Source organism: Equus przewalskii, chromosome 5, assembly GCF_037783145.1.
Source record: "Equus przewalskii isolate Varuska chromosome 5, EquPr2, whole genome shotgun sequence".
NCBI lineage: Eukaryota > Metazoa > Chordata > Mammalia > Perissodactyla > Equidae > Equus > Equus przewalskii.
In genome coordinates, this window is record NC_091835.1 from 24,816,982 (window position 1) to 24,832,509 (window position 15,528).

Here is a 15,528-nt window from a genome sequence, read left to right on the forward strand (position 1 = left end):
ACTGAGGTATATCTTGTGTACCACAGACTTCACTTATTGTAAGAGTACACTTCGATGATTTTCAGTAAATTTACAGAGTTGTGCAACCATCACCATCATCCAATTCTCAAACATTCCCATCACCCCAAACCAAAAACTTTCCTCACGCCCGTCTGCAGGCCCTCCCTGCTCCCACAGCCAGCTCCAGGCAGCCACATGCTCTTTCTGTCCCCATAGACCTGCCTTTTCTGAGCATCTTATATGAATGGAATAAGGCAACATAGAGTCTCTGCACCCGGCTTCGTTCACTAGGCATAATGTTCTTGACATTCATCTAGGCTGTAGCATGTGTGAATACCTTGTTCCTTTTTACCCCTGCATAGTATTCCACTGTGTGGATAGACCACATTTTGGTCATCCAGCCACCTGATAGTGGACATTTGGATGGTTTAATGCTATTTTGAGCATTCTCATACAAGTCCTGTGTGGACACATTTTCGTTTCTCTAGGGTATTATATACCCAATACATACATACACCAGAGACTGAGTGGCTTATAAACAACAAATCTTTATTTCCCACAGTTCTGGAGGCTGGAAGTCCAACATCAGGGTGCCAGCAGATTCCACGTCTGCTGGGGGCTCACTTCCTGGTTCATAGACCACCTACTCGCCGTGTCCTCCCATGGTGGAGGGGGCTAGGGAGCAATCTGGGGTCCCTTTTATAAAAGCATGAACCTCATCCATGAAGCCTCCACCCTCATTACCTGGTCACCTCCCATGGGCCCCACCTTCTAACACCATCACCTTGGGTGTTAGGATTTCAACAGGTGGATCTGAGAGGAACACAAACGTTCCAGTATATCAGGTATATACCTAGGAGTGGAACTGTTGAGTCATGTGTTAACTCCATGCGTAATATTTTAAGAACTGCCAAACCATTTTGCAAAGTGGTTATACCATTTTACACTCTCACCAGCAACGTGGCTGTGCCATCTGACATTCCCACTCGCAATGACTGAGGGTTCCATTTTCTCCACATCCTCCTCCTCCTCTCCCATCGTCTGTCTCCTGGAGGACAGCCGTTCTGGTGGATGTCTCTCGTTGCAGTTTTGATTGCATTAATCCTAAGGATTAATGATATTGAGCATCTTTTCATGTGCTTATTAGCAATTTATACATCTACTTCGGTGAAATAGCTATGTATATCTTCTGCCCATTTTTTAATGGGATCATTTATCTTCTTATTGAGTTGTAAAAGTTCTTTGTATGTCCTGAATACAAGTCCTTTACCAGATATGTAATTTATAATAATTTTTCCCAGTCTGTGGCTTGTCTTTTCATTTTCCTAACGGTGTCTAACGATGTGCAAAAGGTTTTAATCTTCATGAAGTTCAATTTGTCTTTTTTTTCTTTTTATGGATCATGCTTTTAGTGACAAATCTAAGAACTTTTTGCCTAAGTCAAGCTTCCAAAGATTTTCTTTTGAGTTTCCTTCTCAGAGTTTTAAGTTAGGTCTATGACCCACTTTGAGTTAATTTTTGTGTATGATGTGAGGTCCAAATCCATCTTTTTGCCTGTGGACACCAATTGCCCTAGCATCGTTTGTTGAAAAGATTCTTTTCCCTATTGGTTTTCCTTGGCCTTTTGTTGAAAATCAAATGACCACAAATGAAAGCATTTATTTATGAACTCCTAATTTTTATTCCGTGGATCTATATGTCTGCCCTATGCCAATGGCTTACAGCCACGATTATTGTCACTTTAGAGAAAGTGTTAAAATCTGGTAGTTTAAGGCCTTCTAACTTTGTTCTTTTTCAGAATTGCTTCGGTTATTCTGAATCCTTTGCATTTCCAAGTAAATTTTATGGTCAGTTTGTCAATTTTTACAAAAGCATCCTGTTGGGATCTTTCTAGGATTTCATTGACTCTATAGAACAATTTGGGGAGAATTATGATCCTGAAGATATGGAACCTTCCAATCCGTAAATATGGAATATTTCCCCAACAGTCTAGATCGTCTCTAATTTCTCTCAGCGATGTTTTATAGTTTACAAGGTAAAAGTCTTGTACCTCTCTTCTTGGATTTATTCCTAAGGGTTTTTTAAAATTATTTTTTGATTTGAATGGCAGTGTTTCCTCAATTCCACTTTCTGATAGTATGTTGCTAGTATGTAGAAATACAAATGATTTTTTATGTTGATCTTGGATCCAGTAATCTTGCTGAACTCATCTATTGGATTTGTTCGTTTTTGTGGATTCATTAGGATTTTCTACCACGTCATCTTGCATAAAGGCATTTTTGCTTCTTCCTTCCTGATCTAGATGAGTTTAATGTTTTTCCAGCCTTATTTCATTAGCTAAACTTCTAGTAAATGTTAAACAAACATGGAGTGGACATCCTTGCCTTTTTCCCAATTCTATGTGGACAGCATTCAGTCTCTCATCATTAAGTATGATTTTGCTGTGGGATTTTTTAGTGGTCTTTATTGGGAATAAAGAAGTTCCCTCTATTTCTGATACTGAGCAATAGGCTTGCTCTGCTCACCACAATCTGAGCCAATTAATCAGGAGTTAGGGATTGAGAAAGGAAGTTTTAATTCAATTAGGGGGCAGAGTCGAGAACATGGCAGACTAGTGTCTCAAAAAACTGCCTTCAAGGATTACAGAATCTTGAGGCAGTTATATACAGAAAATGGACAGTAAGGAGGGGGTTTCCCTCAGGCGTGACAGACTCCAGGGTCTTTTATTGTGCCATTCTTCTGTCAGCTGTGATGGGCACCTTGTAGGTGTGTTTCCGGTCTGTGGTCAGCCCGTTCCTGGAGGGAAACTCATAGAACAAAGTTTTAATTTATCAGGCTATTGGGGAGCACGTATGTAAGTGGAGGCCATCAATCAGAAGAGCATGTGAAGTTTTTTAGGGTACATGCAGAGCAGCAAGGAGTCACACAGAGGAGAGGCTGGGGCCATTCAGCAAAACAAGATGGCCTCACCTTTGCTCCCTTACAATTCTGATTTGTTGAGAATTTTTATCAGGAATGAATACCGTATTTTGTCAAATGCTTTGTTTGTGTATATTGAGATGACTGTGTGGTTTCTTCCCTTTATTCTATTAATGTTGATGTGTTACTACCTTGGAAAAATTCACAGTTTTTCTTTACACACTCACACAGAACACTTCTGTGACCAGGGTTTCCCACAGATCAAGCAATTCTGTGACACCAGCTGGGTGTACTACAATTCAATTCAATTCTGAGACTAACCAGAGTTAGTGCAGACCCCACAGGTTAAGGGTTTAGTCCCACAAGACTGACCCCACGCCCGCACCTGTGCCGCAAACTTCAGACACCAATTGCAAGTCCAGGTTGTAACTTGTGCTTCTGACTGGTTTTAAGTTGGGGTTCCCATAAGCCCCTCCTCAGGTTAGATAATTTGCCAGAACAGCTCACAGAACTTAGGAAAATATTTACTTATGTTTACTGGTTTATTATAAAAGGATATGATAAAGGATCTAGATGGAAGCGATGCATAGGGCAAGACACGGGGGAAGGGAGGCAGAGCTCCCATGCACTCTCCAGGTGTACCACTTTTCCAGGATTTCCGTGTGTTCAACAACTTGGAAGCTCTACACATGCCACACTTCCAGCTTTTTTATGGAGGCTCCGTCACCTAGTCGTGATCAATTATTCATTCTGTTTCCATCCCCTCTCCCCTCTCCAGAGGATGGAGGGTGGGCTGAAAGTACCAAGCTTCTAATCACGGCTCAATCTTTCTGGTAACCAGCCCCCATCCATGGCCCGACCAAGAGTTGCCTCATTAGAACAAAAGATGCTCCCATCATCCAGAAAATTCCAAAGGATTTAAGAGATCTGTGTAGACAGCCCTATTACTCAGGAAATTGCAAGAGGTCTATGAACCAGGGTCAAAGAGCAATATTAGCAGGAATTGAGGGCAAAGACAAATATATATATTTCTTAGTATTTCACAGTTACATCAATTGATTTTCAAATGTTAAACCAACCTTGCATTCCTGGGATAAATCCCACTTGGTCATGGTGTATCATCCTTTTTACATGTTGCTGGGTTCAGTTTGCTGATGGTTTGTTCAGGATCGTGGGGTCTAGGTTCATGAATATTGGTCTGTAGCTTTCTTTTTTTGTGATACCTTTGCTTGTTTTTCATGTAATGCTGACCTCATAGAATAAGAGTTGTCTCTTCCTTTATTTCCTGAAAGAGTTTATGAGGGATTGGTATGTTTCTTTATTAAGTATTTGATAGGATTCACCAGGCAAGCCATCTGAGTCTGGGGTTTTTTGGGGGAAGATCTGTAATTACTAATTCATCGTCTTTTTTTTAACTTGTCATAGGCCTGTTCAGTATGAGAAAATTTTAACTTTTTTTGGTAATACGCTTTAATGTTATAATATTGGTGATGTGACTGGGGTTTTTTGAGAAACTATAAACATATAATATGGAAGTATGTAAATATAACAAACACTCCTTCATACCAACCAGAATAGTCCACAGTTAATATTTATTAATATTTGTTTCTAATAAAAACCAGGAGAGAAAATAATACCAGCAATATGCCAATTCTGTTGATCAATGAAAACGAGTATACAAAGTAGTGTTGAATCAAATCAACTGAATGGTAAATAGCACACACGCCCTGATGGAAATCACTGAAGGCATATGTATAACGGGTCCACCAAAGAGTGCTGACGAGCGTTGCCAGGGGAAGAAAACCAGAAAAGCTTCCAGAGGCTGCTTGGAGCTGATGCAATGATTTTAGTATGTCAGGAACCCTAAAGATAAGGCAGCCACTTTCCTACCTGATTGGCTGAACCCAGAGACTGTGTGGAAGTTTAGGAAATTTCTACAAGGCAGATGGAAATTCCTACATTTCTGAGTGTGTGGAAACGAAACCCTATTTCAGAAAGGATTCCTGTTTCAAACATGTGGCTGGTCTTCTCCTCAAAACTTTTGCCAAATTTTGGAAGCAGTGGGGCAAGAGGTCGCAGAGAAAGGCCTACAACTATGGAAGGGTGGACTGAATTCCACCTTCAGCCTGAAGTCTTTCTGGGCAGAGAGACAGAGGCCTGTGATGCTCATAACCCAAAGCTCAGAAGCACCTCCCCTCAAAACCACATCCAGAGGTAAACTGATTCTAAGGAAAGCTGGAGTCCAGCCCTGATCCAGCTTGATTCTTAAATGACTCCACGAACAGAGGAGAGGAGGTGCCCTCTCAGGAGAAAAATAACATTGACCTCAAACTCCATGGTTCTTATACATAATATGTCCATATACAGTCAAAACTTACGAAACTGATAAAGAAACAGGAAAATGGCATTCATAGTCAAGAGGAAAAACAGCCAGTAGAAGCAGACTCTTGCAAAATCTAAAACCGATGGTGGCATTTAGAAAAGGACTTCAGTATAACCATGTGGCAGAAAAATAAAGGAAAAGATGGACAAAATGTATAAAAATATGGGAAAATTTAAGAGAGAAATGGAACAGTTGTTTTCCAAAATCACACCAAACTGGGTAGCAAGGAATGGTGAAAAGAGTCGGGGAGAGATACAAGGACACCAACAACCCTTTGCCCTGCCCCACAGCTGGACCTGTGGAAGTCTCTCTCAGTCCCATCGGCTTCCATCCTCGGGCTGTGAACGGGGGTGAGGCCTGTGGTCATGTTCCAAGAAGCTCTCTGATTCCCAGGATGCTGAAGGTGGCTTTCCCTGCCCTGCCCACGTCTGCCCCAAGCCCTGACCCATCCCCTCTGCTGTGTCCCGTCCCACAGCACTCACACCCAGGCTTTCCCACTGTGGATCTGGGTCCTCCCCTCTTCCTCTCTTTGGTTGAATCACCCTCCCAGAGAACTCAGCCTCTATTTCATGACAAGGCCAAACTTCATTTCTCATCTACTCACACCATGCCCTGGAAAACTGCACTTCCCAGCGTCCCTTGCAGCTGCTATTCTGGATGCAATTTAGGTTCAGCCCAATTGTTAGGACTCAGGCGAGATTTAGAAGGCAGAAGATGATCTGTTGTGAGCTTGGCAAGTGCGCATGTCCTGGTGGCGAGTCCACACCCCAGCGTCTGGACACCAGTTTTGTGGGTGCGGAAGGTGCATGTGGCAAGGGCAGTGGTGTTAGTGACAGTGTGGGTTCCTGGTCTTAGTCTTGGCTTCGGTGATGGGACATCTAAACCGACTGTGCAAGTGGAGCCGTGTCGCTCACTCCTTCAGCCCTCAGCGAGTTCTAAATCCTTACTGCCGATGCTAAATCCCCTTCTGCTTCTAACGCCTGAAGTGGTTTCTCTGAGCCCGTGGGTTGCTGCACCTCCCTTGCGAAGAATTATCTGGAAACTCCCACATTCACTTTTGCTTCCACACCATCGGCAGAGCGTGGTCACGCGGCCACAGCTATGTGGAGGGGACGATGGGAAATGCAATCCTTTTCCTGGGTGCGTGCAGCCCTGCCTACGATCAAGGTTCTGCTACTGAGGAGGAGCGAGGACGATGTTAAAATGGGCAGCCAGCAGCCTTGGCCACTGACTTCCAGGAAGTCAACCTCCTTAAAAGTCTGGTCAGCAGAGCGGCAGCCTGAAGGTCACCTCTGAGGTTGACCTCAACGTTTGTCCTTGCCCATCCTGGTCTTTTTTGTTTTTTTTAATCAAAACCATGAATGAAGACATTCAAAGATTTGTTTACTAAATGTCCATGTAGCAGAGACAGTAATAGTTGGAAAATGGATTTAGATTCCAAAAGATGCTGACAGGCTGGAATGGAGACCTGTATCTCGGAAGCTGAACTCTCGCGATGAGGAGCAGAGCCTGCCCTTAATAGTCGAGATCCCAGCAGAGCAGCGGGCTTAGAATAACCGGGTTTCCCTCCACCGACTGATGGGGACCCAGGCAGGAGAACAGCCCCTGGGGAGCTCAGTTTCCTAGCAGCCACAAGGAGGGGTGTCTTGGTTTCCTGGGTTCGCCAACAGCAAATTACCACAGACTTAGTGGCTTATGACAACAGGAATTTATTCTCTCACACTGCTGGAGGCCAGATGCCCTACACTGAAGTGACAGCAGGACCACTCCGTCTCCAGGCTCTGGGGGGATCCTTCCTGCCTCCAGCTTCTGGGGGCTCCAGGCGCCCCTTGGCTTGTGGCTGCCTCATTCCAGTCTCCCTCCGTCTCCACGTGACTTTCTCCTCTCTTCTCTCCTTGTGTCTCCTCTGCGTGTCTCCCAGAAGGACACCTGTCATTGGGTTTAGGGCCCATCCGGTTAATCCAGGATGATCTCATCTTGAGATCCTCAACTTGGTTCCGTCTACAAAGACCCCTTTTCCAAACACTGTCACATTTAGGCTCCAGGGAACAGCACATGGACACATCTTCTTGTTGGCCACCTTTCAACTCACTCCAGGGGGTTTAGACAAGAGAACCAGTAGACAAAGAAGGAAACTCGGGAGGCAGCAGTGATGGGAAGTCCTGTGAGGCTAGTCTTTGACATTCAAGACTTAGTAACAGTCCAGTGAAAAAGCCTTGAGTATTTTTAAAGTCTTCTAGTTCAAAAGGAGCTGAAAATAAGGTGCAAATATTCAAATGGTATTATTGCTGGAGGCCGTGTGGTGCAGTCAACATCTCGGCTTCGAGGCAGGAGGTGGCTCTGGGACCAGAGGTGGCTCTGCTACTGAAAAACAGTCATGGAAGCTCAAAGTTTCTTAGCCTCTTGGAGCCCCAGTTTATTCTTCTGTAAAGAGTAGCGGCTCCTTCTCAAGGCTGTTGTCCGTTTGAATCAAGTCAAATACCTAAGCATGGAGTTTAGTTCCTGGAACATCACAAACCCCCAGTAAACAGCAGCTCTCGTTGTAATCCTCATGTTGAAATCACAGAAACACAGGGTTCCGATGGAGTGCAGCCCACCTGGGTCGGTAGAATGCCGGGCATGCAAGGACCACGTTGTCAGAGGAATCGAGGCACTGGGTGTCCATCTTCCAGGATGCAGCCCTTGGAGGATGTGGTCACAGGGCTCACACTCCACATGGACCTCACCGGCCTTCCTGCCACAGTCCGCCTGAGTCCCCTTCCTCTCTGACCAGCCTGGGCACTGGCCCACGGAGCCCTCCTTTCTCCCTGATGCCCCTGTGGTCCCTGGATCTCCATATTCTGTGGGTCCCTCGACTCTGCACCACTTACTCTCATTCCTAGTGCCTCTGCCTTCCAGCACACAAGACAAGTTACTTTTTTGTTGTATTGTGTGTCTGCCTTCCTGTCCCCACCAGAACGTGAGCCCTTCCCTGGACCTCACTCTGTCCACCCAGATGGTGCCTGGCATGAGGCCAGCACCCAGCAGCAAATCCATATTGAGCTAATGGAAAGAGAGAGAGGAGCCAAGCTGTGGGGCCAGGAGGAGCAGGGCCATCGCTGGGTACAGGGGGCCACCTTCAGTTCAGCATTTGGCAGACCCCCCCCCACAGGGGTCCTCACTGTCAGACATCAACAGCTGCTCCCTGGGGCAGTGGGCTCCACCTGGGGTCCTCCAGCAGAGCAGGAGACAGAACTGCACCAAAGGGCCCTAGGGCTTCCCAGCATGAGGAGTCTCACTTCTTAAGTTCGCTTTTCTGTGGGGTATTGGGGAGTTGTTTGAGATGTCTGACTTTTGCAAGCTGCACCACTGTCCCTCCATCAACTTAGAAGGTGAGTCAGGGCTGGGGACTGAGGGTGGGTGGGGCATCTGGATATGGCCGCAGTTCTGGGCAGCACCACCAGGTGGCGCTGAAATTGCACCGGCCTCCCCGGGTGGGTCCCAGCGGGTGGGGGGCTCCGGCCCAGCCCCCACTCTCCCCACTGCGACCTCCTCTCCCCTGGGGCGCCCTCTGGTGGACGAAGTCTCCCCAGACCTCAGGGAGCCCTGGGGGGTCCAGTGTGTCCACCTCTCCCTGCAGCCCTCTTGCCCCTGGGGGCGGGGGTTGGCGGTGAGGGGTCCCAGGACCCAGGGGGAGAAGCCTGGGTTCGCCCCTGGCACTGGCTCCTGCTGGTGACTTTTGAAAGTCCATCAGATTAAGTTAAAAATGTGTGAACATCTTTGACACTTGGTCAAAAGGGACTGGACATAATTTACCGAAAATCTTCCTGGAGTGACGACATCAATCTCTACGTCCCCAGGGCCTAAGGAACAGCTTGGTTCCCCCAACCAGCGTTACATGTGGTTAGGGCAGAGGAGGAGATGAGCAGGGCCCAATCCAGTGAGGGGCTGCAGCTTCCATCGATGCCCAAACCCAGGGGGAGAGGCAGCAGAGACAGGGTCCCCGTCACCCCAACGCATCCCCGGGGCATGACCCTCACTCAGTCTTCCTGGCCCCTCTGCCATGTGGCCTGAAAATTTCAGCAACAGAAGATGGCAAAGTGTTGCCCACCCCCGGCCCCCGCAGGCATGGCTTTTGCAGCATCCTCAAAAAGGGTCATGTGCTCCTGGCATTGGGGTCCTTGGCTTGCAGCTGGCTGCTCTTGACGGGACGGACCACCACTCAGGCAGCACTCGTGAATCTGCAGCCTCCTGGGTCCCCACTCTCTGCCTGGCAGCCGAGCTGGCGTTCTCGTTGGGCCCCCAGAAGGACGTCACAGCACATGCGAGCAGGGACAGCAGCCATAAGGAAGGGGCCCGGGGCGCTGGGGCGGCTCCTCCCACTTTGCTCCTAGTGTCTGGTCGGGCCACCCTGCTCTGGCTGCTCTCTGGTTTCTCGCCTGATCACGTCGCTCAGGCCCAGGACAGGGGCCCAGCCTGCCTCCTTGGGACTTACCCAACACTCCCCAGCAGCTTTTAGCTCCGAGGCCCGAGGGAGGGTCCAGCCTGCTCTGACCATCACATCAGTCCAGCCAGGCCATGCGGGCCGCTGTCAGGAGGCTGTCCTGACCACACAGGATGACATGGGGCAGAGGGTCCCACGATGACACGGGGCAGAGACCCCGGGTGGGGGCTGCCTGAGACGTGACCCTTGTCTTCTGTGCTGTCCGGTGCAGCCTGGCCCTGACCGTGGCAGCACCCCAAACACTCCGTGAGCACCTGCCACCTGCCACATCCTGCTTGGACCTGGGGATGGAAAAACAAGACCTTGTCCCTGTGCCCAGGAGCTCTGCAGGGGGCAGACGATGGCAGTCGCCCTGCCTGTGGGCACTGCAGGGGCTGGGGCCACCGAGGACTGGGAGTGAGGACTGTAGAATCGGTCTGAGATGCGGGAGCTGATGAAGGCCCCGTGTCTGCCCCCCGAGAACGTTGTATGCAATGTCAAGGGGGTCCCAGAGCCTTGAAGCCCCCAAAGACTCCCACGAGGCCCAGGTTAAGAACCCCTGAGGTAGTGGGTCACCTCTAGGCACACGATGACCCTCAGAGGTTAACCCAGGCTGAGCTGAATGTCACCCTGGCCCACTGGGGACGGCCTCTGAATGGGTTTCCTGGGGCCACAGTAACAAAGTACCAGAACTCGCGGGCATCAAAGAACAGAGCAGTGCTCTCTCACGGTTCGTAAAGCAGAAGTCCCAAATCAAGGTGTCGCAGGGCCACACTCCCTCTGAAGGCTCTGGGGGAGCATCCTTCTTGCCTCTTCCAGCTTCTGGGGCTCCAGGCGCCCCTTGGTTTGTGGCCGCATCCCTCCAGCCTCTGCCTCTGTCTTCACGAGGCCGCTTTTCTTCTCCTCATGTCTCTCCTCTTCTGTCTCTTACAAGGACCCCTGTCAGTGGATTTAGGGCCCATCTGGACAATCCAGGATGATCCAATCTCGAGATCCCTAACTCAATTACATCTGCAAAGGACCTTTTTCCAAATAAGGTCACATACACAGGTACCAGCGTTTAGGACATGAATATGTCTTTTGGGGGCCACCACTCACCCCACTACTGCCTGTCTCAGCCAGAAGGGGCCAGCCGTCAGGAAGGAGGGTCTCCAGGCAAATGCGGGCAGTGCCTCACCCTACCCAGCTCAGTCGGGGGAGGGGCCGCGGCCAGGTCAAGGTCCTGCCTGCCTCAGGCCCTAATCAACCTGTCACTGACTGTCCTGGTCCCTCCCTGGCTGCTCCAGGCGCCTCGAGCAGCTGGCCGGCTGGGGAAGCAGAGCCCTCTGGGGCCCAGGACTCATCTCTCTGCTGACCAACGACATGAGCCTGCTGAAGCCGGTCTGCTCCCCAGAGGGTCTGAGGGGGGGTCTCCAGGGGAAATCGGCTGGCAGGACTTGGCCTGAGGTCACTGTCTGAAGGAAGCAAAGCCCCCTCCGAGACTCTAGGGGACCGCCCAGCCCTCCCCAGCCACCTCTCTGTGTCTCCGGAGAGCATCTGGAGGAGGGGGGAGGAGGGCTTCACAGAGGATGCTCCACTTCCCCTGGGTCAGCAGGAGGACGTGGAGCAAGGGCACTCCAGGCGGAGGCACAGTAGGGGCAAAGGCCCGGAGGCGAGACCTGTGCCATGCCGTGGGTTCAGGGAGCCCCGCCAGCCAGATGGAGCAGGTCTCCCACTCTGGTGGTCAGTTCGACCCTGGTGCCTGAGGTTTTTGCAGGGCTCACGCCTGTGAAAGCAGGTGTTCTGTGCCTCAGCGGGCTCAGGGACAGACTGACAGACCCCTGGCAGGTTCCCTTGAAGCAGAAACTCCAAGGCAGGAGGTTTTTGGGGCAGTGGGCACTTGAACAAAGCCCGCAGCTTGGGGGGCCCCTATGGCCCGGGCGGCAGGACAGTGCTCCATGGAGAAGCAGGAGGACAAGCAGAGGCGGGGAGGGCCGGAGTCGCTGCCCTTGCAGCCTGAGAGGGCGTCCTTCTGCTCGCTTGTTCCCAACGTCCCTTTGTCACATTCCCACCTTCTTAAAGTGTATCTCATAAACGATGGCACCGTAACATATGGCAGTGGCCACTTGGTTCCCCAGGAAGCAGAGCTGACTGTCTGGGCTTGTCGGGAGGTGCTCGTGGGCTCAGCCTGTGCACAGGAAGTGAGCCGGCAGGCCCGGGCAGAGGGAGATGCCGAGCTGCCACCAGGTCGCAACAAAGGCCTCAGCCACCTGGGCTCTGCCGCAGGGCCTGCCCTCTGCCCTGACCTCATCGCAGGGCAGGCTGGACTCCCCTAATCCCACATCAGTAGTCACTGGCACAGCCTCAGGGCAGAGGGCTCAGGGCTGAGGGCTGCCACCTCTGGCAGGGTGGGCAGCCGGGGAGTGGGCAGCAAGCCCTTCAGTTCTGCGGGGGCTCTGGGAGGCGCATCGCAGCGCCCACTGTGCCCCTGCTGCCAGGAGCTGCTTTTAACTCTGAACTAGGCTGAGCATCTTAGAAATAATGACATTGGAGAACAAAGGAAATATTGTGGGACAGTAACAGCACTGATAATAGCCATTTACACCCAGGACAGGGCCCCGTGGGTGCCTCGACCTTCTCTCAGGGGTCCCTGCAGCAGTCCTGGAGGACGGCTAAGGCCGTATCACCCCAAACCTTCTGCTGGGCGCCCTGCGAGGACAGAAGGGCTGGGAAGCTGAAGGGATCCCGGCAGCTGGTTTCTCTGGGCGGAGGTCCCCCACCAGGAAAAGCTGACTTGTGGTGGGCCCCTCTGTGCGACCTCTGCCCCCAGGAGACTGGAACGTGGATCCCTTCTGGGCTTGGGGGCCGGAACTCAGGCGACTGTGCTAGAAAATATTTTTCCCAGCATTCTACATTTTTCTTCGGAACAGCTATTAAATTCCTTGTGGAAACTGTTCTGTGGGGCAGAGGCTGGAAAAATGACTTTAAAGTAATCTTCACGGGGCCAGCCCCGTGGTGTAGTAGTTAAGATTGCACGCGCTGCTTCAGCTGCCTGGGTTCTTGGGTTTGGATCCCAGGTGCAGACCTACACCACTCATTGGCAGCCATGCTGTGGCAGCATCCCACATGTAAAATAGAGGGAGATTGGCACAGATGTCAGCTCAGGGTCAGTCTTCCTTAACAACAACAACAACAACAACAAAGTAATCTTCACTAATGTATATATGATGCATTATTCAGAGCAAGATACACTCCCCTCTATCAAAAAAGGAAATGATGTCCATCCACAGTGCATTACATGACGGCGCCCCTCCCCTCTCCTCTTCCATGCATTCTTCGAAGGCCCAGCTTCTGTTTTTGTTATGTTGATGTTGTGTATGACGCTCCGTCCACTGTCCACTCCAGCGCATCCAGCCAGCAGCGGGCCGGTGACGGGCAGCCCACCCCACTCCCCACTGTTAAATATTTCCAGGTGTTTCTGACTTTTCCTTAAATAATGCTGAAATGAGCATCTCTGTGCAGAAAATGTGTCTGTAAGTAGATTTATGTCCTTGGGACGGATTCCCAGGAGTGAAGCTACCAGGTCGAGGCACAGCCATTTGTAAGGGTCTTAATAAACATTCTTGCGTCCGTCTCTGGCAGCCACCTTCCCGCCAACGATGGGCTCTGTCCACACGCCCTCCCAGCGCTGAACAGATCGAGTCAGTTCAATCTATACGGCCCCCAAGTAGTGTTTCTCCTTTGGTGACTTTTTAGATCCCTCACAACGTTTACCAGCTTTCTGTGTGTTCATTGAACAATTGTATCTCATCTTCTGTGACTTGTCTGCTGGTGATTTCCAGGAGCCAATGCAACAAAGACTCAACGTTTACAATGTCTGCAAAGCTCATACAAATTTAAAAAATCACGCACTTTGTTGCACTGGCTCCTAGGTTTGTTTGGTAGGTTCAGTGTGGCTAGATTGGAAGTTTTTGTATTTTCTTTAGTCACATTTATCAATGTTCTTCCTTTGTGGTTTTTCGTTCCTATTGCTTCTTTCTAGCTTTTCATTATGGGAAAGTTCAAGCACGCCCTGGAGGAGAGCAGTGTACGGAAGCCCGTGTTCCTGGCCGCGCTCCCGCGTCCGCATCCCGGCCGGCTCCCGCACATGCCAGGGGATAAGCCTGCAGCACGTTCCACGCCTCCAGCATCACACGCTTTGGCTTCCTTCTAGCATCCCACTTCAACGACCACATCGCTTCTGTGACTTGTAAACGCGCTTAGTCCTGCCCGCACTGGAGAGATGAAGACCACACACCTGGACCTTCTCTCAAAACGCGTTGATGGCTCCATGGCCTATATTCCATCCAGCCAGATTTATTTTGACATTTGGTGGAAAATATCAACAGCGGTCTTTTCCAGACAGGGTAACTAGTAACTCCAGCCCGATGCATTCACTGAGCTTTTTATTTTAAATTCATTAGAAGTAGTTGTGTTTCTGCCCCAGGCTGAGCCTGAGATCACCTGTCTTACAATGCGTGTGAGGACCCTCACAGGCTCCGCCACCTCCTCGCTCTTCTTGCAGTTTTGATGGCTGTTATTGTCCATGAACTCTGTAAGACCGACAACTCCGCCCCCTCCAAGCCATTTGAACTTGGGGTGCCATTTACTGAGTCCCTCCATAAAGGCAGGTGAAGCTGGCATCTTTCTATCAGAGTCTCAGTTTATTTAAGGGTTTCTGGTCTTCTCGTTGTCACTGCCCAGCTCTTCTTCTGGGGGGAGCTGCTGCCCCCTCACAGGGGTGCAGGGGAGGAGGGGAGAGTGGGGCAGAGAAGGGATGAGGGTTGCAGCTCAAGAAAGGGAAAGAGGGAAGGAAGGAGGAGGAGAGAATGGAGGGAGGGTAGAAGGGAGGAAGGGAGGAGGGAGAGGGCAAAGAAGGAAGGACAGAAGGAGGGAGAGACAGACGAGGGAGGGAAGACAGGAAGGTGTGTGCCCTCCACCCTTCTCCATCAGAGCTGAGTGGGTGCAACCTGCAGGTCCGACTTGAACCCACCCTGCTCGGGTCCTCCCCAGCCCCCATGTTCTCCTCCTTCTAGGGGTGGGGCTGCTCCCTCCAGGAGCCCACCGCCTCCATGCCAGGGCGGGCTCCACCTGGAGCCTTTCATTTCCTTTTTTCCAACCCTTTGAATCCCATCCCTGCCTTTCAAGTACCTGCATCCACCATTCATTGAAATCTCGACCTGAAATCGCGTGTGATCAGGCAGATCTTGGCTTTGTCATCCTACGTCACGTTGCCGTGTGTTTAACCCTCGATTGCTGGCAGTCGTTGCATCTCAAGGGGCCTTTGTACGAACTTCACACCATATGAGCCTGAAGCCCCAACGACCATTAGGGATTTGAGTCGGCTTCCAGGAGAGACTGAGCTCATGTTGATGTTAAGAATGTGTCCGGCAAATACAACACCCACAACTGCATCCAAATTAGAACAGCTTTCTGGGGCCTCCTAGTTCGCAACATTGTTTGCATTTCACAAGAATCAGATTTAAAAGACACTAAGTATTTAAAGTATAACACAATTTAGCTGCAAACCCAAGTTTACGTTTTCCTACACTCAAATATCACCAGATAAAGGACGTTGAAGCAGCATAAGAAACCAAGAACGTTGTCCCCATTTTAGTTTTTGCGCATAGATCCCAATACTTGCATGAATTAAAATGTGACACTTTTATACTAGTTTTCCAAATTGGAACTTGCACTACCATCAGAGAAATAAAATACGTTGTTACTTTTAAATTTAAACCACAAA